This window comes from Watersipora subatra, chromosome 5 (genome assembly GCF_963576615.1).
Source record: "Watersipora subatra chromosome 5, tzWatSuba1.1, whole genome shotgun sequence".
Classification (NCBI taxonomy): domain Eukaryota; kingdom Metazoa; phylum Bryozoa; class Gymnolaemata; order Cheilostomatida; family Watersiporidae; genus Watersipora; species Watersipora subatra.
In genome coordinates this window covers 45,004,395-45,021,751 of record NC_088712.1, presented here as the reverse complement: position 1 = coordinate 45,021,751, position 17,357 = coordinate 45,004,395, and positions in this window count along the sequence as shown.

Sequence of the window (17,357 nt, the reverse complement as noted above, 5' to 3'; positions counted from 1 at the left end):
GGTAGCTTGTGCTGGAACAGTAACCTTTTTTATACACAAACTTTTATCCAAGAATTGTTAATAATAATTCAACGTATTCAGGATTTTTATTTGTTTTTTTCAGTTGTATTAATTGTATCATCACCAAATCATCTTTTATTGTAATTGTAGCAAAACAGACCCAGTTTAGCTATTACTTGCTGATTATTTCATATTCACATTTAAATCCTTTCATAGGTGATTTATTTTGTTTTTAATTTATTTGATTTGCACAAAAAATTCTCCTCATAATATGGAGTTTGAAATTTACAGTTGTTTGACAAAGTGTGAAAACCTTAACAGTTGTTTTTTTTTCCTAATTTTTTTAAACTGCACATACCACTTTTGTCTTGATATGAAACTGGAAAGTTAGAATGGTAGCTGTTGTTACATGCTAAACAAAAATAAATTTTCTGTGAGACTTTTATTATCCGGGCAACGCTGGGCATTTACATAATACATATATATGTATATACAACTGCAACTTTCAAATGTCAAATAACTTCAAACAACTGTAAATTTCAAACTTCCCATCATGAGAAAAATTTATGCGCAAGTCAAATAAATTGAAAAAAATAAATCAACGGTAAAAGTTTTTAAATTCAAAAATAAAATAATTAGTAATTGCTAAATTAAGTTTGCTTGCTTACGATTACAATGATAATGAATTGGCAGTGATACAGTTATTACGCACTAAGAAAACAAAATAAAATCCTGAACACTTGAGTTAAGTCTTGCATATCAGCGCAAGTCACCTGATGAGTGCAGGAGCACTAAACAAACTTGTGGTGGCCCCAAAGAGAAATAACAACTCGAAATTTGAGATAAGCAACTTATAAATATAGATATATACATTACTAGCTGCATTACCCGTCTACAGGAGCAGATTCACGAGCAGCATAAGGTTTATTGAGAGTTGTCTTTCATACGGTAAAACAACTCCAAATATGCAGTCTACTGAAATTGTTGCCCTGAATATGCATACACATGTTATGATGTCAATAATGATTGGGGAAAACAATAAAAATCTACAATGTGTTTTACAGCTAGATGCGTGTAAAATCTAGTAAATATTTTAGATTCATGTGTCTAGATTCATGCATGCGTTCATACCCGTCTATGGCCTGGCCCGTCATACCCGTCCATGGCCCGTCTACCCGCCTTGGCTGACCAGTCTATACCTGCCTTGCGGTTGACTATCGCGCTTTTGCATTTGCCTCGCCATCAATTGCCTCGCAATCATCCGGCCCGCATCCGCCTCGCAATCAATAGCCTCGCACTCAATCGCTTCGCAGTCAATCGCTTCGCAATTAATCGCCTTGCACTCGCAACCAATCGCATCGCAATAATCGCCTCGCACTCGCAATCAATTGCCTCACACTCGCAATCAATTGCCTCGCACTCGCAATCAATCGCCTCGCAATCAATCACCTCGCAATCAATCGCCTAGCACTCAATCGCTTCGCAATCAATTGCCTCGCACTCGCCAACTCATCCGGAAAGCCGCGCCTGGATACACTCGCTGCACTCGGGGCGAAAAAAGTCTTCCGCGCATCTCTGTGCGACGCCACGGCCCCAAACTGCTAGCTGCATAACCCGTCCACAGGAACAGATTCATGTACAGCAAGATGTTTATTGAGAGTTGTCTTTTATACTGTAAAACAACTCCAAATATGCAATTTACTGAATTTTGTTGCCCTGATCACACTACGCATGCACATATGCGGTTATATAGGTCAATAATGTAGGAGAGAACAATGTAAATCTGCCATACGTTTTACAGCTAGTCTACAATGCATCAGTCTCAAACCACTCAAATCGGAGTTGCCCTATTTGTGTACAGAGAACTGATAATAAAATTGACATCGCTAGGCAAACTGAAGTTCTTCAAACTCGCAGTATTGAAAAGTTTTGCATCTTTTAAAAAATTATACAAAATATTTTGCTATCGCCAGCATTTATTGAATGGAGACTTTTACATTCTTAAAACACTAATCATAGCTCACCAGTTTTTTGTCTATAGCCTGTGTTTTGACATGGTATATACAAACAGTAATGAGGTTGTGTCAATAAAATTTATAAGTATAACAGCACAGACAGTATGATGTCAAGGCAGATACAGCATTAGCACTTTACAATAGTAGAACAAAGCGCCGACATGATAGCCTTTGTATGAGATACAATAAGGAAAAGAAATACATGAAAAGATATATATATACTGAAAAATATGTTAGAAAATGCTGCATGTGGTATAGCAGAACATGAAGGACATAAAACAATAACGCAATGTTAGTTCAACGCAACACTTGCGGATAGACAACATTTTTGGTTTTTCTGTCGGGCGTATGAAGAAACAGTTTTCGGCGTGTGCCTACATTTGAGCAGGCGACGTATAGCTGGTCATGGCTGATGCAGGGTGACAGTAAGTCGATAGCAGCTGCTCTCTTTCTTTTCACAATAGCGTATCGCAACCCTCGGAGTACTCGTGAAAGTTCTGTAATAGTAAGTTACGGTAGGCCTACTCGTAGCTAGAAAAAAATCAGTAACTCGGCTGCTGAAGGAAATGAACATGACTCACTATCACGAACAGTGGCAAATCCAACGTTATTAAGTAGTGGAGATGTGGCAATTCATAGACAGTACAACATCGTATAAGAAACACTTACCTTTTTGAAGTGGAAATTTAGTAGGTGAGTAATGCGTTTTTCCAGTGGCTCCAAAAAACAAACGTTTGCGTGACCTTCTCGGTACACGTTGGCAGTAAATATTAAATGCATGTAAATAACTACTCGTTAATTTATTTTATTTAATGAATAGTACATTTGTATAGCTGTATAGACACCTTTGTATAGGCCGCAGAACTCAGGAAGGTGCTTTTTAACACGGCAGAAAATTTGCCGTTTAAAAAGCATGCTAACCGGGGATTTCGGTTAATGCGCCCGAGCGGTGAAAGAAAAACAACAGATTCGCCACACCTTTATATAAGCCCTTTGGCTCAAATCGTCAAAGAAAAGTAGCGGCTAATAGTCCATATTACGATATTTAGTATTCATATTAGTTCGGTTGGCTTCGTTCGACCGAATGGAAAAAGAAAGACCGCTCTATGATTTATTTACCGTTACTACACATATTAATTCAGTTCGCTTCGTACGACCGAAATTCGTACGACGATAAAAGAAAAGACCGCTCTATAAGGCGGACAATCAATCAATCAACCACACACACAGACAACGATTGCTGTTTATATAGTAGATATACTAGAAATTCCACTGTCATACAGCCCACGACCAAAGTGATAGTGGAAAAAATAAAAGATACTGATGGTTGAGAAATGCAATATTAGCAGTCAAATGGCACTGCAGTGCAATAGGATGACTGCAATGGTAGCTGTAATGTACTGGGTGTGGGTGTTATTATATACAACAAATAGCAATAATGAAAGGAAAAGATTATATGTTTATATCTCTCCCCCTGCAATAGGAGAAATGCAATATTGGCCAATATTAGAAGTAAAATTCACTGATATTATTAGAATAACCAATATTATTAACATAGTAATAATACAAAACCAATGCACAATTTTGTTTACATTTCAAAACGTCATAGCTAACAATATCAAGAAGTATCAAGAAGAATATCCAAACTTATAATTAAATATCGTAATCATCTCATAAGAATCGTTAGAAAAAAATATCATTGTCATTTCTTTTATTTACACTGCGTTGGACATCAGTTAGAATACCAAAGTACTCAAAACTGTCTAAAATTTCAGTTACTTTGAAATCGGCAAAAGTGAAACGATTTCAGTACTCCTACATTAATTACAGAAACCTTCGGCAATTCGACAATGCTATAGACTGGTGAAATGTGCACGTTAATTTTCCGTAAAATGCGCACAACTTAATCGTTCTATTCTCTGTCGCTCGGCATTTCAATTTCCGGTCTTAACTTTGATAAAAAAGAGGCTTAGCAAGTTTTAACAACGATCTTCGTCTAAATAAATCTGTCTATTTGTGTATAATCCAATCAGATAGGTAGGTTTTAAGATAATGTCGACGGTTTACAAAGACTTGGTAACATATTTAAATAGCCTCATATGTGTTTTGTATCGTTATAATACTTTAACGACACTACCAAACGATGGTGAAATTTGTTGATGAAATTTCGAGACAAAGGTTCGTCTCATTGTTGATGAATAATTTTCGGGAGTTCTGTGCACATGTACATTTATCATAAATCTCCCAACCAATCGCTTCGCTCATGTTTGGTCGCGGGATAATCTATAATAATATCATATGTATAATACATATTTTTTGTAATTTAAATTATATATATTAATATATAATATACAGCATAGTATATTATTATGCTATATATATTTTACAAATGTATAGTAAGTCGTCAGATTACAATCGTTCCGGCCGGCTGATTCTAAGTCGTTTCTGATTTAGGTCGATTCTGTATATTCGGTCAATTCCGATCTAACCTAAATGAATTTAGCTTACTAAAACATACTTGAAGAAAGTTTTAGTATGTATTTCAGTAAAATTCAAACTTTTAAACAGGGTTTTATCAATTATTTGTTTGCGAATCCATTCTTACCATCACGGATAACCCTGAACTTGCCATGGCAAGCAACGAATATCTTTTAATAGCGCATATAATCAGTACACAAAATAGCAAATTTTAATTTTGAGAGAAGTTACTGTCGCTATTGTGTGGCATAAAAAACTTGCCGTAATGAAAAAATAACAAAAAAGCTTAACAAAATTAAGGAAGAACTGCTTATGCTATTCCTCACACTGAACTGCCTGACCGTATGTGCTTGTAAAGTCGAGTAGACATAGTCACATAGGTCGTAAGTTGGCGACTACCTAGATATATATATATACACTAGCTGTGCTACCCGTGGTTGCCCGGGTAATAAAAAAGTCTTTGGTCAAAAAATTGATTTTTATTTACATTTAACATTTAACAACATTTGCCATTCTAACTTTTAAACTACATATCATGAGAAAAATGTTTTGTGTAATTGAAATAAACTAAGAGAGAAAGTAAAAATAACTCTAAAGTTTTTTAAACTTTCTCAAAAAGCTTTCCTTTTTAAACTTTGTATCATGTCGAAAATGCTTTGTGCAGGTCAAATAAATTTAAAAAAATGAAATGACCATAAAAAGGTTTAGATGTAAATGTGAAATAATCAGCAAGTAATAGCTATATCAAGTCGGTTTTGGTATGATTACAATAAAAGATAATTTGGTAATGATACAATTAATACGAACTGAGGGAACAAAATAAAAACTTTGAATATGTAGAACTAAAAATAACAATTCTTGCATAGAAATGTGTGTGTTTAAAAAAAATTACTGTTCCACCAGAAGCTATCCATCAAAGCTTGAATACATAACAGAGACAATATAATTGCCCGCACTAAAAAAGTTGGGCTTAACCCCAGATATAGTAATCAAACCTTACAAAAAATATTTCTAAACATGGGCATCGTAACGCGTGGCCGCATCTGTAAAATAATCAGTGTGCTCTATAGCTATAGCTGGGATGACAGATCTACAGACATACTTTGAGAAATATATATATATATATATATATATGTGTGTGTGTATATATAGGACACAGGACAGATAGTGCAGTTGGTAAGGTATCGGGACAGTGATCATTAGGTCCTCAGTTCAAACCCCAACAATTGCACTTTTTTGGTGGTCCTTAGACAAGACCCTTGCTTGTAAATTGTCTACAACCTCTATGATGAGTGCAATAACCAAAGCCATGCTGACTCGGATGTCGCCTGGTCAAACAAGGTTCGCGCTGCCCGTAGTTGAACCAGGTTGAGGCACTGAAAAATGGGCTACTGGTTCAAAACGGTCTTCATGCAGTGCTACTTTTTGAGTCAACCTCAAAAGTGGGGCTACATGGGAAGGATGTGTCAACTGTGAATAAACATGCGCTCTGATTTGCCACTAACCGCTAAGCAACTAATAGACTAACCGCTAAGCTCAGAGGAGTAACATAATCAAGCGGAAACTCATATCAAAACTTGAGGTAGATGAAATTAGGGAGCAGTTCACCCAAGTAACCTCGACCAATGAGGAGCGCATATCAACACACACTGTCACACATACACAAGTTTGTGTTGATTCACGGGTTGAAGAAGACATGCACTTGGACCTTGACCCAAGGGTGAAAGAGCTTGCAGAAAATATCATCAACAAGATGCCAGCTGCTGATGATTATGGAAGCAGGAAGAGTTAGCAAGGCCATACCTAAGAAGCTGTTAGAAGGCATTAACTTGGCACTGGAGTCGATCTTAACTAGATCGTTCAGCGAGACTAATGCCCTAATCTACAGTACAGCAACCGTCATCTTGGAGGAGATGGGTATTGATAGCCTTGTTAGCCACTGCTAACAAGGCTTCAAGCCATTCTATTTTGGCAGCTGAGGCTACAAAATAAGATCAAGGACTAGTGCAAGAAAGTTAGTAGGCTCAGTGAAAGATCTAACCACAGTTTGGAGCATCAAAATAGGGAAGTCACAATAGAAGCTCTAGAATCTGCCAAACAGCAGCTAGTAGCACTCTCGGCATGACTGAGGTGGTACACCAAAGAGCGGGATCTCAAGAGAATAAATAAACTGTTCATCAATAATCCATCTAGAGTGTATATCCAGTTCAAAAGTGAACTGCAGAGGCCAATGTCAGATCCTCCCCGATCCAGCACTTCAAAGTTCTGGAAGGGCATCTGAGAGAAAGAGACTATTCATAACACAACTGCAAATTGCCTGAAGAGGCTAAAAGAAAGCCACCAACACAATGTGGCTCAGCAAGGACTCACTGTCAGCGAAGTGGATATCAAGTGCAGAGTGAAGCGTATGAAAAACTGGGCAGCACCTGGCCATGACATGATTCAAGCCTTCTGGTTAAAGAAATTGACATCACTTCACACTAGAATGGCTAAGCAGCTGAAATGCCTAATAGAACAAAGTGACCATCCAGAATGGCTGACCAAAGGACAAACTGTACTTCTGATAAAAAATCCAAATGACTCCCAAGAACTATCGACCAATAAAGTGCTTGACCACCACCTGGAAGCTGTTTTTAGGAATAGTTGCAGACAAACTGGAAGAGCACATGAGTCACTATATGACCAGTGCTCAGAAAGGAACTGGGCGCAACACCCGAGGAACCAAACATCAGTTACTGGTGGATTGGACGGTCTGTCAAGACAGCAGGATAAGGCAAACCAATCTTACCATGGCTTGGATTGACTACAAAAAGGCCTATGACTCATGTCCCCATAGTTGGATAGTTGAGTGCCTCAGTATGTACAATGTTCACCCTGCTCTTGTGGCATTCATCAAGATGTCAATAATCAAATGGAAGACGGAACTAGAGGCTAATGGCAAAAACCGGCAAGTGTAAAAATTAAGAGAGGCATCTATCAAGGTGACTCCTTATCACCGCTGCTTTTCTGCATATGCCTAAACTCTCTAAGCAATATGCTGGATAAGACTCAATATTGGTACCAGTTTAAGAGTGGCACCAAGATAAATCACCTTTTCTACATGGATGACATCAAGCTGTACACTAACAAAGAAAGGGACATTGATTCGCTAATACACCTCACTCAGGTATACAGCAAGGACATCAGAATGACCTTCGGTATTGAAAAATGAGGAAGGCTAATTTTTAAGAAAGAACATTTTATGCTCAAAGATGGCCTAAGAATGCCAAATGGTACCATCAAAGATATAGAAGAAAGGTAATGCAAAGCAATATCAACCACGAAGCCGAGGTACGTTACAAAGCCATTACCGAATACAAGAAACACCTTCGGCAGGTCCTACGGAGCCAGCTCAATGCCAAGAACCAAGTCATGGCAATAAATAACTATGCACTGCCAGTAATAAGATATTCAGCAGGCATAATAAAGTGGACTGAGGAAGCCATCAAGGAGACAGATATAGCAACTCGTAAACTGCTGACCATGCATGGAGCACTCCACCCAAAATCTGATACTACTAGATTGTATCTCGATAGGAAAGATGGCGGTAGGGGACTCAAAAGTGTACAGCAGACAGTGAAAGAAGAGGAGCAAAGCATCAAAGCCTATGCAGCCTCCGTGGCCACTTCAGATAAGTTGCTAGCTGAATTTCAATCGGCTGCTCTTACAATGGACCTGCGCCTTGATGATGAGGAAATTGACTGGCACACGAAACTTCTTCATGGTGCTCACCACTGACAAATATCTAATGTTGGCGATCTTTACCAGACATATATGTGGCTGAACAAAAGAAACTTAACGACCAATACAGACTCGCTAATCATGGCAGCCCAGGAGCAAGTGCTCCCAACAAGGCAACTCCAAACAAAAATATATGACACTAGAGACGATCCTAGATGCAGACTGTGCAAAGATGCACCTGAGACCATCTAACACATCAACAGTGGATGCAAGCAGCTAGCAGGAAACGCATACACTGAGTGGCATTATCATGTCGCAGGTGTGGTGTATAGAAGTCTATGTGACGAGTATGGCCTTAATAAACCACAACACTGGTGGGAAGCTCCTGGTAAGGCGAATGGAAATGACCGCGCTAAGATCCTCTGGGACTTCTACATTCAGACTGACAAGCATGTCCTAGCACACCAACCAGATATAGTGGTGGTGGAAAAGGAGAACAAGAAGGCTACTACAATAGATATATCAGTACCCAACGACTACAATATAGCCAGCAAAGAAAAAGAAAAGGTAAAGAAATATCTCCCTCTTGGAGAAGAAATTGAAAAATGCTGGGAAGTAAGAACAACTGTAATCCGAGTAGTCATTGGGGCACTGGGCGCAATAACACCGGCACATAAAATGTGGCTTGCCCACATACCAACAGCAATCAACTCAGGTGAGTTGCAGAAAAGTGCGCTATTAGGAACAGCTAAGATCTTGAGGCGAGTGCTCAAACTCCCGGGTCTCTGGTAGGAGACCCGAGTTAGAGCAGAAATTACCACCCATCGGGGTATCCGCGATAAGGAAACAATTATATATATATATATATATATATATGTATATATATATATATATATATATATATATATATATATGTATGTATATATATATATATATGTATATATATATATATGTATATATAAACATATATATATATATGTATATATATATATATATATAGGTATGTAAAATGTTAAAGGAAAAACATGAGTCTGAGTTCAAATCAATTTATTACTAAATAGTTTCATGCCTCTGCGAGGCAATCATCAGATAAAATGACTACTCAATAAAAGCAGTAAATATACACAGGGTGTGGTCACAAGCATACGTATTAAAACTAAAGCTGAATCAGGCAGATAAGTTGGTAATAGCCAAGTTACACAACTGTTCTTAAGCAGGTAATTTTCTGTGTGTCTACATGTAGAGACAAGTTCATTTCGCTTATTTAGAGATGACATATCAGGCATATATATTGACATATATATGTATATACTGTATATATGTATATATAACCTACATAATTTTTGGCTAAAATATTGTTGTGGCAGCTACACCATTTATTGTGAAACAATGTTCTGGCTGTCGAGAGAATTTTTAGTCAAAAATAATATAGTTTCAATACGTACAGCTCTCAAAGTTAAGAGTCCTTTTTTAACATAATTTTTTTGAAACGGCACATACATATTAAAGACATAAAATTTATGAAAGTTTCTCAAAGAAACCTATAATATTATTTGCCGCCTGCAAGTTAAGCGATTGCACCTTCATTTTGAGTAGAATTTGGAATATGCACTATTTGCCTTTTTTGGCAGTATGCGTGTTAATCATTGGTACCTGTTTCATATTAGTCAGTAATTAATAACATCGACAAAACAATTCCTATCGCGCTATTTTACAACAGACTTTGGGGGTCATATGCTTTTTTCAACTGTATAAAATTGAAGGCTCTATATTACTATACTAGTTGTTTTAGGGTCAAAGGTTGCTGAATACAAGGTATGAGCAAAGCCTGTTCAATAAAAAGTAATAGATAGTCTGATTTTTATTTTTTATGTTGTTGTAGTATTCAGCTTTTTTTTCTGCTACCGATAAAGGATGTTTATTTACAAAAGCATCTTTTTATTGCTAATTTTATTATTTTCTAATACACTCCTTAAAAAAATAAATTTACTTTAGCAATTACTATTTGTGGTAAAATTTAGAAATCTGTTAGACTTTACAGAAGGAATGTCAACTTTAAATTTTGACAAATGCAGGATCTGGATACGGTCAAGGAAGTTACTTTGCATCGAGTATAACATCTGCATTTCGTTATGCTCTGGGACCTCAGCCAACCATTATAGCTTGTGAGGTGGTCATAGGCAATTGTACCCGAGGATATCAAGGTACAACCGCTGCCAACCTCGAACCAGGCTTTCACTCGACAGTCGACCAACTTTTAGATCCTTCTATGTATGTGATTTATAATAATGCAGCTGCCTGCCCAAAGTATGTCGTGAATTTTGAAAAGATTCGCAGATGGTAACAGTTATATACCTACAAAATGTTGACCTGAGTCTGCATTTTACATAGCAGGTTGCATGTATAATGATTACTGGTTGGTTTTGATGAAAGTCACCATCTATAAAACAAACTTAGGTAATTACTAAATATCCAATAGGACCCAGTTTTTATTATAACTACTCCAGATGTTTTATTCCCATAGCATAATAAATGTACTCACTAAATGTAAGTTCCCACAAAAAAGTTAGGGTTCTACTATATCTGTAAATATGCACAAAATATTTTGTTATTTTTTTTTCTTCCTGCCAAACTGTTTGAAAAAAAATTGTATTTTTTTACTGTATGGTTCTAATATAATTGAACATCAAAGCAATAAACAAATAGTTCAAATAAAATATATTATTTTATTGGAATAAAAATAAAGCAGATGAAACAAGGAGGTTGTGTGTGACAAGCCTTTTTTGGGTTTAGAATATTATTCAGCCAAGCAGTCTGATTAGAGTTGAATACTAACAACCTAAATTATATCACTATATTTATGACATCGTCATATGAAAACAGCAGTAAGGTAGTGAAGTTGTTATAAAACTTTACTACTTTTCTACTCGCGGAGTTTTTGTTACATCAGTACTCACTAAATGTAAAGAAAGATTATTGGCTCATAATATTGATCCATTTTAGAGGCATTGCCTCTGTAAGCTGACAATCTTTCTACAAAACATTAGGGAGAGCAAAATGTGCCTTCATTCTATTATATCTCTAAATATTCATAACATACAAAAAATCTTTTCGCTGTGTGAAAAAGATAAAAAATATAATATCAATTTATTGGTGGCTCTAAAATGACATACATAACGTCTAAGCAACAAAAAACCGTTTAAATCAAATGTATGATTTTGTTTAAATGAAAAATAGAGCAGATGAAACTATGAGGTTGTATGTGGCGAGTCTTTTTTGTGTTTAGACTATTATTCAGTCATGAAGTCTGACTAGAGTTGACCACTAATAACTTAAATCGTGTCACTATATTTCACTATATAGGTCACTGACATCATCATATTAAGACAGTTATAAAGGCTGGCTCACACTATATTGCCCAATCCCGGCGTTGATGCCACAATACATAGATTGTAGATGCAAACAATTTTCACGAACCCATCTGTCTTTGCCTCATCAAATACTACGTGAGATATTGTTTTCATGTTTTCCCTGAAGGAACCTCTACTGTATGTTTTTGAAAGCTCGAATAAAATACTAATGTTGCACCAACTATCATAAACAGAAACACATCACGCTATCCGCAAATGTGACCCGCTGTCGTCAATGTGACCCGCTGTCGTCAATGTGACCCGCTGTCGTCAATGTGACCCGCTGTCGTCAATGTGACCCGCTGTCGTCAATGTGACCCGCTGTCGTCAATGTGGCCCGCTGTCGTCAATGTGACTCGCTGTCGTCAATGTGACCCGCTGTCGTCAATGTGACCCGCTGTCGTCAATGTGACCCGCTGTCGTCAATGTGACCCGCTGTCGTCAATGTGACCCGCTGTCGTCAATGTGGCGTACATTTTACAGGCTGCTATTGGAGTTTGGAAATATCAAAAAGTTTAACAGCTGCAAAATCTGTTGGCGTATTCACAATTTTTAATCAATTTTATCGGTTTATGGTGCACATAGTTGACATATAGGACAACTCCGGCATATGCTGATATAGTGGGAACCAACCTTCAGAGAAGAAAGTTGTTGTACAGTAGTTGAATTAAAACTAGTCAAAACTGTATGTCATTTTGTTCAAGCCTGAAGGTACTGTAAAAGAACCTATTTTTTAACTTGTGATTTTCATATGTGCCATTTCAATTTCAAACATTCCGCTACAGTGTAACTGTAACGGCACACTTTCAACCTTCAATTCCCGGTCATTGCATTGGGCAGTTGCTAAAAGTTATAAAACTAAAAGAACATTTACATATATGTACATTCTCAAGTAGGAATTGCCTGTACATTCTCTCTCAATTTGGTCAGACAAAGTACCTCGTGTGGTTTACTGATGTATTTAATTACAATATGTAATTTTTATGTTCGTGCTTGTATTGACAAAACTACTATACTAGGCACCCACAAAATCTACCACAAAGTTAGTACATTATGAATAACAACTGCTACACATAATGTGTTCAGAACATATTAGCATAGTATGTGTATTGTAAAGGTAGCATTCTGCTTACACAAGCTATATATAATAAGTGTATCAATGCCAATCGACCAGTTCATTAAAGTTATGCCTACATATGTGGCCATTTTACTTGTTTTTGTAAAGATGAGGATTATTTTTAAGCAGTGACAAGTTTAGGAAGTAAGCAGCTAGAGCACAGCTAAACTCACCAACCATCAGTACCATAGATACACTTCAAGTTTAGTCAACAGAGACTAAAATTAAAGATGCAATGCTATTATAATAAAAATCGCCATAAATAAAACCAAATACCTGTATCATACCTGTAAAGTTTCTGCATCTACTATCCAATTCTGGAGATAACTGAACAGACTACAAGCTGCTTACTCGCTGCACAGGTTTGAGATACTCAGGTCATTCTGTATCCAACAAGGTCAAAATTGACACAGATCTTAGCCACACAATTGAAACTGCCAGTGCTTCCTTTGAGAAACTTTAGAATTGTTTGTTGGGAAACATGCATGTAACTATTTGGGCTAAATGTAAAGTATAAGATGTAATCCTTAGAGCTATTATATGAGGCATTGAACTGGACAGTGTCCCAAATGCAGATGAACAGATTCTAAGCAATCGTGATGAGACAACTACGCAGCATCATGAATTCCACCTAAAAAGATATGGTCAAGAACACCCAAATTCACAGACAGGTTTGTCGTTCATTCATAACAAACTCGCTGATAAAAAGGCCTAAGATGGCTGAGACATCTGCACATGATGGGTCATGAATGATTACTCACAACTCCTTGAAAGATAGAGAAATCATGGCTGACCCAGGCTGAGATTCAAAAATGTAGCAAGGTATAACACGAAGTTGAGGAAACTGAACGCAAAGAGGTAGCAAAAGAAGCTGGAAAGCAGAGCTGCATGGAAGTCAGTGATCAAGCCTAAACCACAAGTTCGTCATTGTCGAAACGACTAACTGGAAGAGATAGAGAGAATTATAATACAAGTCCCAGATCGACATACCTTGTAACAAAAATAGCTAACTTTGTCACAAACATAAAATTAGCTCTGTAAAACCATAGAGCTAACCTTATAACAAACATAGAGCTAACCGATTAAAAAACAGAGCTGGATTGTAATTGATAGACTCAGCTTTTCAACATTCTTTAACTTGCTTACATTTAAAATATTATAGTGGCAACAATTTTAGTACTGTCTTTGGACTGAAAAGATTGTTTTTCGAATATAGGAAACCAACTTAATTGACAACACTGTGATTGAAATAACTGCTGTCTAACTTAAAGTGCAACAGCTTCTGGCTTCACTTTTTATTAGTGATGCACCAGCTTAAAGGTGAACTAGATTCCAGCTCATTCCAGATGGTAAGTTTTATTTCCTTTCTTCATTAGAACAAATGATAAAACATTTATATGGTTGACAGTGTTGAAGTGACTGCAGTCACACACTAAAATTATGTATATGTAGCCATATGTAATGTACAATGTATAATGTACATTGTACAATGTACTATGTATAATGTATAATGTCTAACATATAATTTATATTTAATGTGACCATTGTTAAATAATTTCATGTGAAAGCTGGAAAAAAATCTTTGATCTCTGCTAAGTGTGTGTGATTTTAAGGCAGTAAACAGAGCACATGCCTGTTATGCTGGAAGACCTAAGATTATTGAAAACAATTCTCTGATTCAGTGGATAATCAGGATTATCACTAACATGCTCAGAATACTTTGTACAAACACCAAAAATGAAATCGTTCAACAGTGGTAGTGAAAGCAAGCTAGTCTATCCCCATATTGCATGTCAGGGTAAATGATTCTTGATTAACTACATTGTATGTTGATAAACTATGTTGAATCTGTTTTAGTCTTTCTTTACATATACATGTAGATGATAAAATTGCGTGCCAAGCAAGTGCAGCATGCAACAACAAGTACCTGATATTAGATGTATAAAATTATTTCATACAATTAGCATAGAGACCTAAAACCTTCAACTGGCTCATTAAAAAAGTTTGGCTCTTACATCGACTGATCTAGAGAGCTTTTAAAGCTTGAACCATTATATATAACTACTTCTAAAAACTTGGTTTCTGCGTTAGGGGAGATAACTACCTTGTTATTCACTAAAATATCATAAAATATCAAGTGGATCGAGGCAAAGAGGTATTCAGAATGACCGTTTTTAGCATTTAAAGGCATGAAATTATCTGAGGACAGCTGGCCAGCACTGAGTATGGCACTACCTATAGAATTGCTTATACTACGCTGCTGCCAGAGCTGTGCTCGAGTACTTTTTTTCAGTTCAAGTAGAGTAAGCGAGTACTCAAAACAAAATTGAGTACAAGTACAAGTATACACATGTTTCTGCCTTCCGAGTACAAGTAGAGTATCACAACTTGATTCCGAGTACAAGTAGAGTATCACAACTTGGTTCCAAGTACAAGTAGAGTTATCTCTCAAATTTCAAGTTCAAGTAGAGTTTTCCTTCTGAATTTCAAGTACAAGTATAGAGTACATTATTCAAATATCAAGTACTTTTTATTAAATTAAAGTAAAACGAACAAACAAATAAAACAGCCAAATTAACCAGTACAGGTAGGCCTATATATAATATGATAATGATTAGGGTATGATAATAATATGATAAAATAATATGATAATATCAAAGTATAATGTCCAACTATCCCCGGGTTCTAAACTTCTTTATTTATACTGAGACCTGCAGCCTGTGGCATTTGCAGAAAATGAGGTTCTCCAGAACGGCATCGCTCATTGAGGCGCGATGTGGCCTCATCCAGATGCCGGACACTTCTCACAGACACTTAACTATCATACCATGTTCCTTGCATAACATTTCAGTAGTCTATGTGACCTTGGATTGACATTTCAATAAGAAAAAGCCCTTGTTCCAACATACATTACACACGTACAGAGTACAAACAGAAAAATTGTGGTGCTGAACAAAGCAGGTAGTACCAATACAAATTGGATCACAGTCTAGGTAAAGTAAAGAGAAATATTATGTGTCAACAGGGAGTTGACAACTCCCTGGTGCAAGTAAGAGTAGAGTATATTTGATGTAGAGTAAAGTAGAGTAGAGTATTTTATGTAGAGTAAAGTAGAGTAGAGTATATTTGATGTAGCGTAAAGTAGAGTAGAGTATTTAAGTTTGCAAGTAGATTCCGAGTACTTTCTTCTCAAGGGAGTACAAGTAGAGTATATTTATTCCATATTATGGCCCCTTCGAGTAGAGTAGAGAGTAGTTGAAATCGGTACTCGAGTAGTACTTGTACTCGAATTTGTACTCGAGTAGCACAGCTATGGCTGCTGCTTATACAATTGCTGTCATTAATACTTAAAGGTTGACTTGCAGTAAAATTCACATTACAGTTATTTGGTATCAAAAGGTTCACCATGTCTTACTCTGTTGTGTTGTAGGTGCATATGTACATAGGTACATATGTGGAAATGTGATTACGAACTCTTAAAAGCTCAAAAACGAAAAGCCGCCGTTGATTGGAATATTTTTATTTCTCTGACGTAGCCATGAAATTTGGTTATCGTCTTGTCACTTGATGTTCTCTCGTGAATTGAGAGGCCAATAAAAAGCTCAATATAAAACTTATCTTAGCACTAGTTTATGACAAACACTTTGGGTTTATTCGAAGACCCCGTAGCAAATATAGATGATCGCTACTTTACAGTTTTGTTTTGGTTTGGTCTAATCTGCAAGTCGTAATCTGATCATGTGACCCAATACTTCGCAAATAATTTCTGCGGTACTTTTCGATTATCACAAATTATCAACAGGCTCATCATGATTATCAGACAATTATATGTACTCCTTCAAGCTAACTCTAAAAAATTTAAAAAAATTTTACAGTAAGTTATAAGATATCACCGCTAAAAGTGACAGCATTGAAATGACGATAAAATAGACGCGTAAGAACAATAGACATGGTTTTATTGAATGTGTGAAGTATATTTGTGAAATATTTCGATGAGTAAGGTTGCATGAAAGTGTAAACAGAAACCATCGACCACAACTGCGTCACATTTGAGCCGTTTTGGAAAGAGAATCCAAACTATAGCGGTCTCGTGTGGCTGCAATTAACTATTTGTTTTCTAGTTTTTAAGAGCTTGTTATCACAATCCCACATATTTTGCACCTACAACACAACAGAGTAAGACAAGGTAAACCTTTTCATATCAAATAACTGTAATGCGAATTCTGTTGCAAGTCAACCTTTAAGTATGGCTTGTAAAATGTAGTATCATTTGCATATTTTTAAGCACAAAAACATTTCTTTTCATCACTTTCTATTCATCAACAGAAATTAACCATAAAACAGGTCCTAACTTTATGGTCCTGACTATAGGTTTCTATACCAGTCTATGCATGTCGTCTATCTCTCACGATATATTCCCAAGCCAACCCTGAAACGAACTGAAATCATAATTGTATACCAATTAGTCTTTGAATGTAATTGTAGCTATATTTAGTCTATATTTAGCCATTAGTTGTTAAATATAGACTTGCCAGCGACTTTTCGTTTAAACACTTTAAAATGTTTTTCTTTCTTTCTAATTAATTTCAACGAAACACATCTTTCAAGTTATGAAAT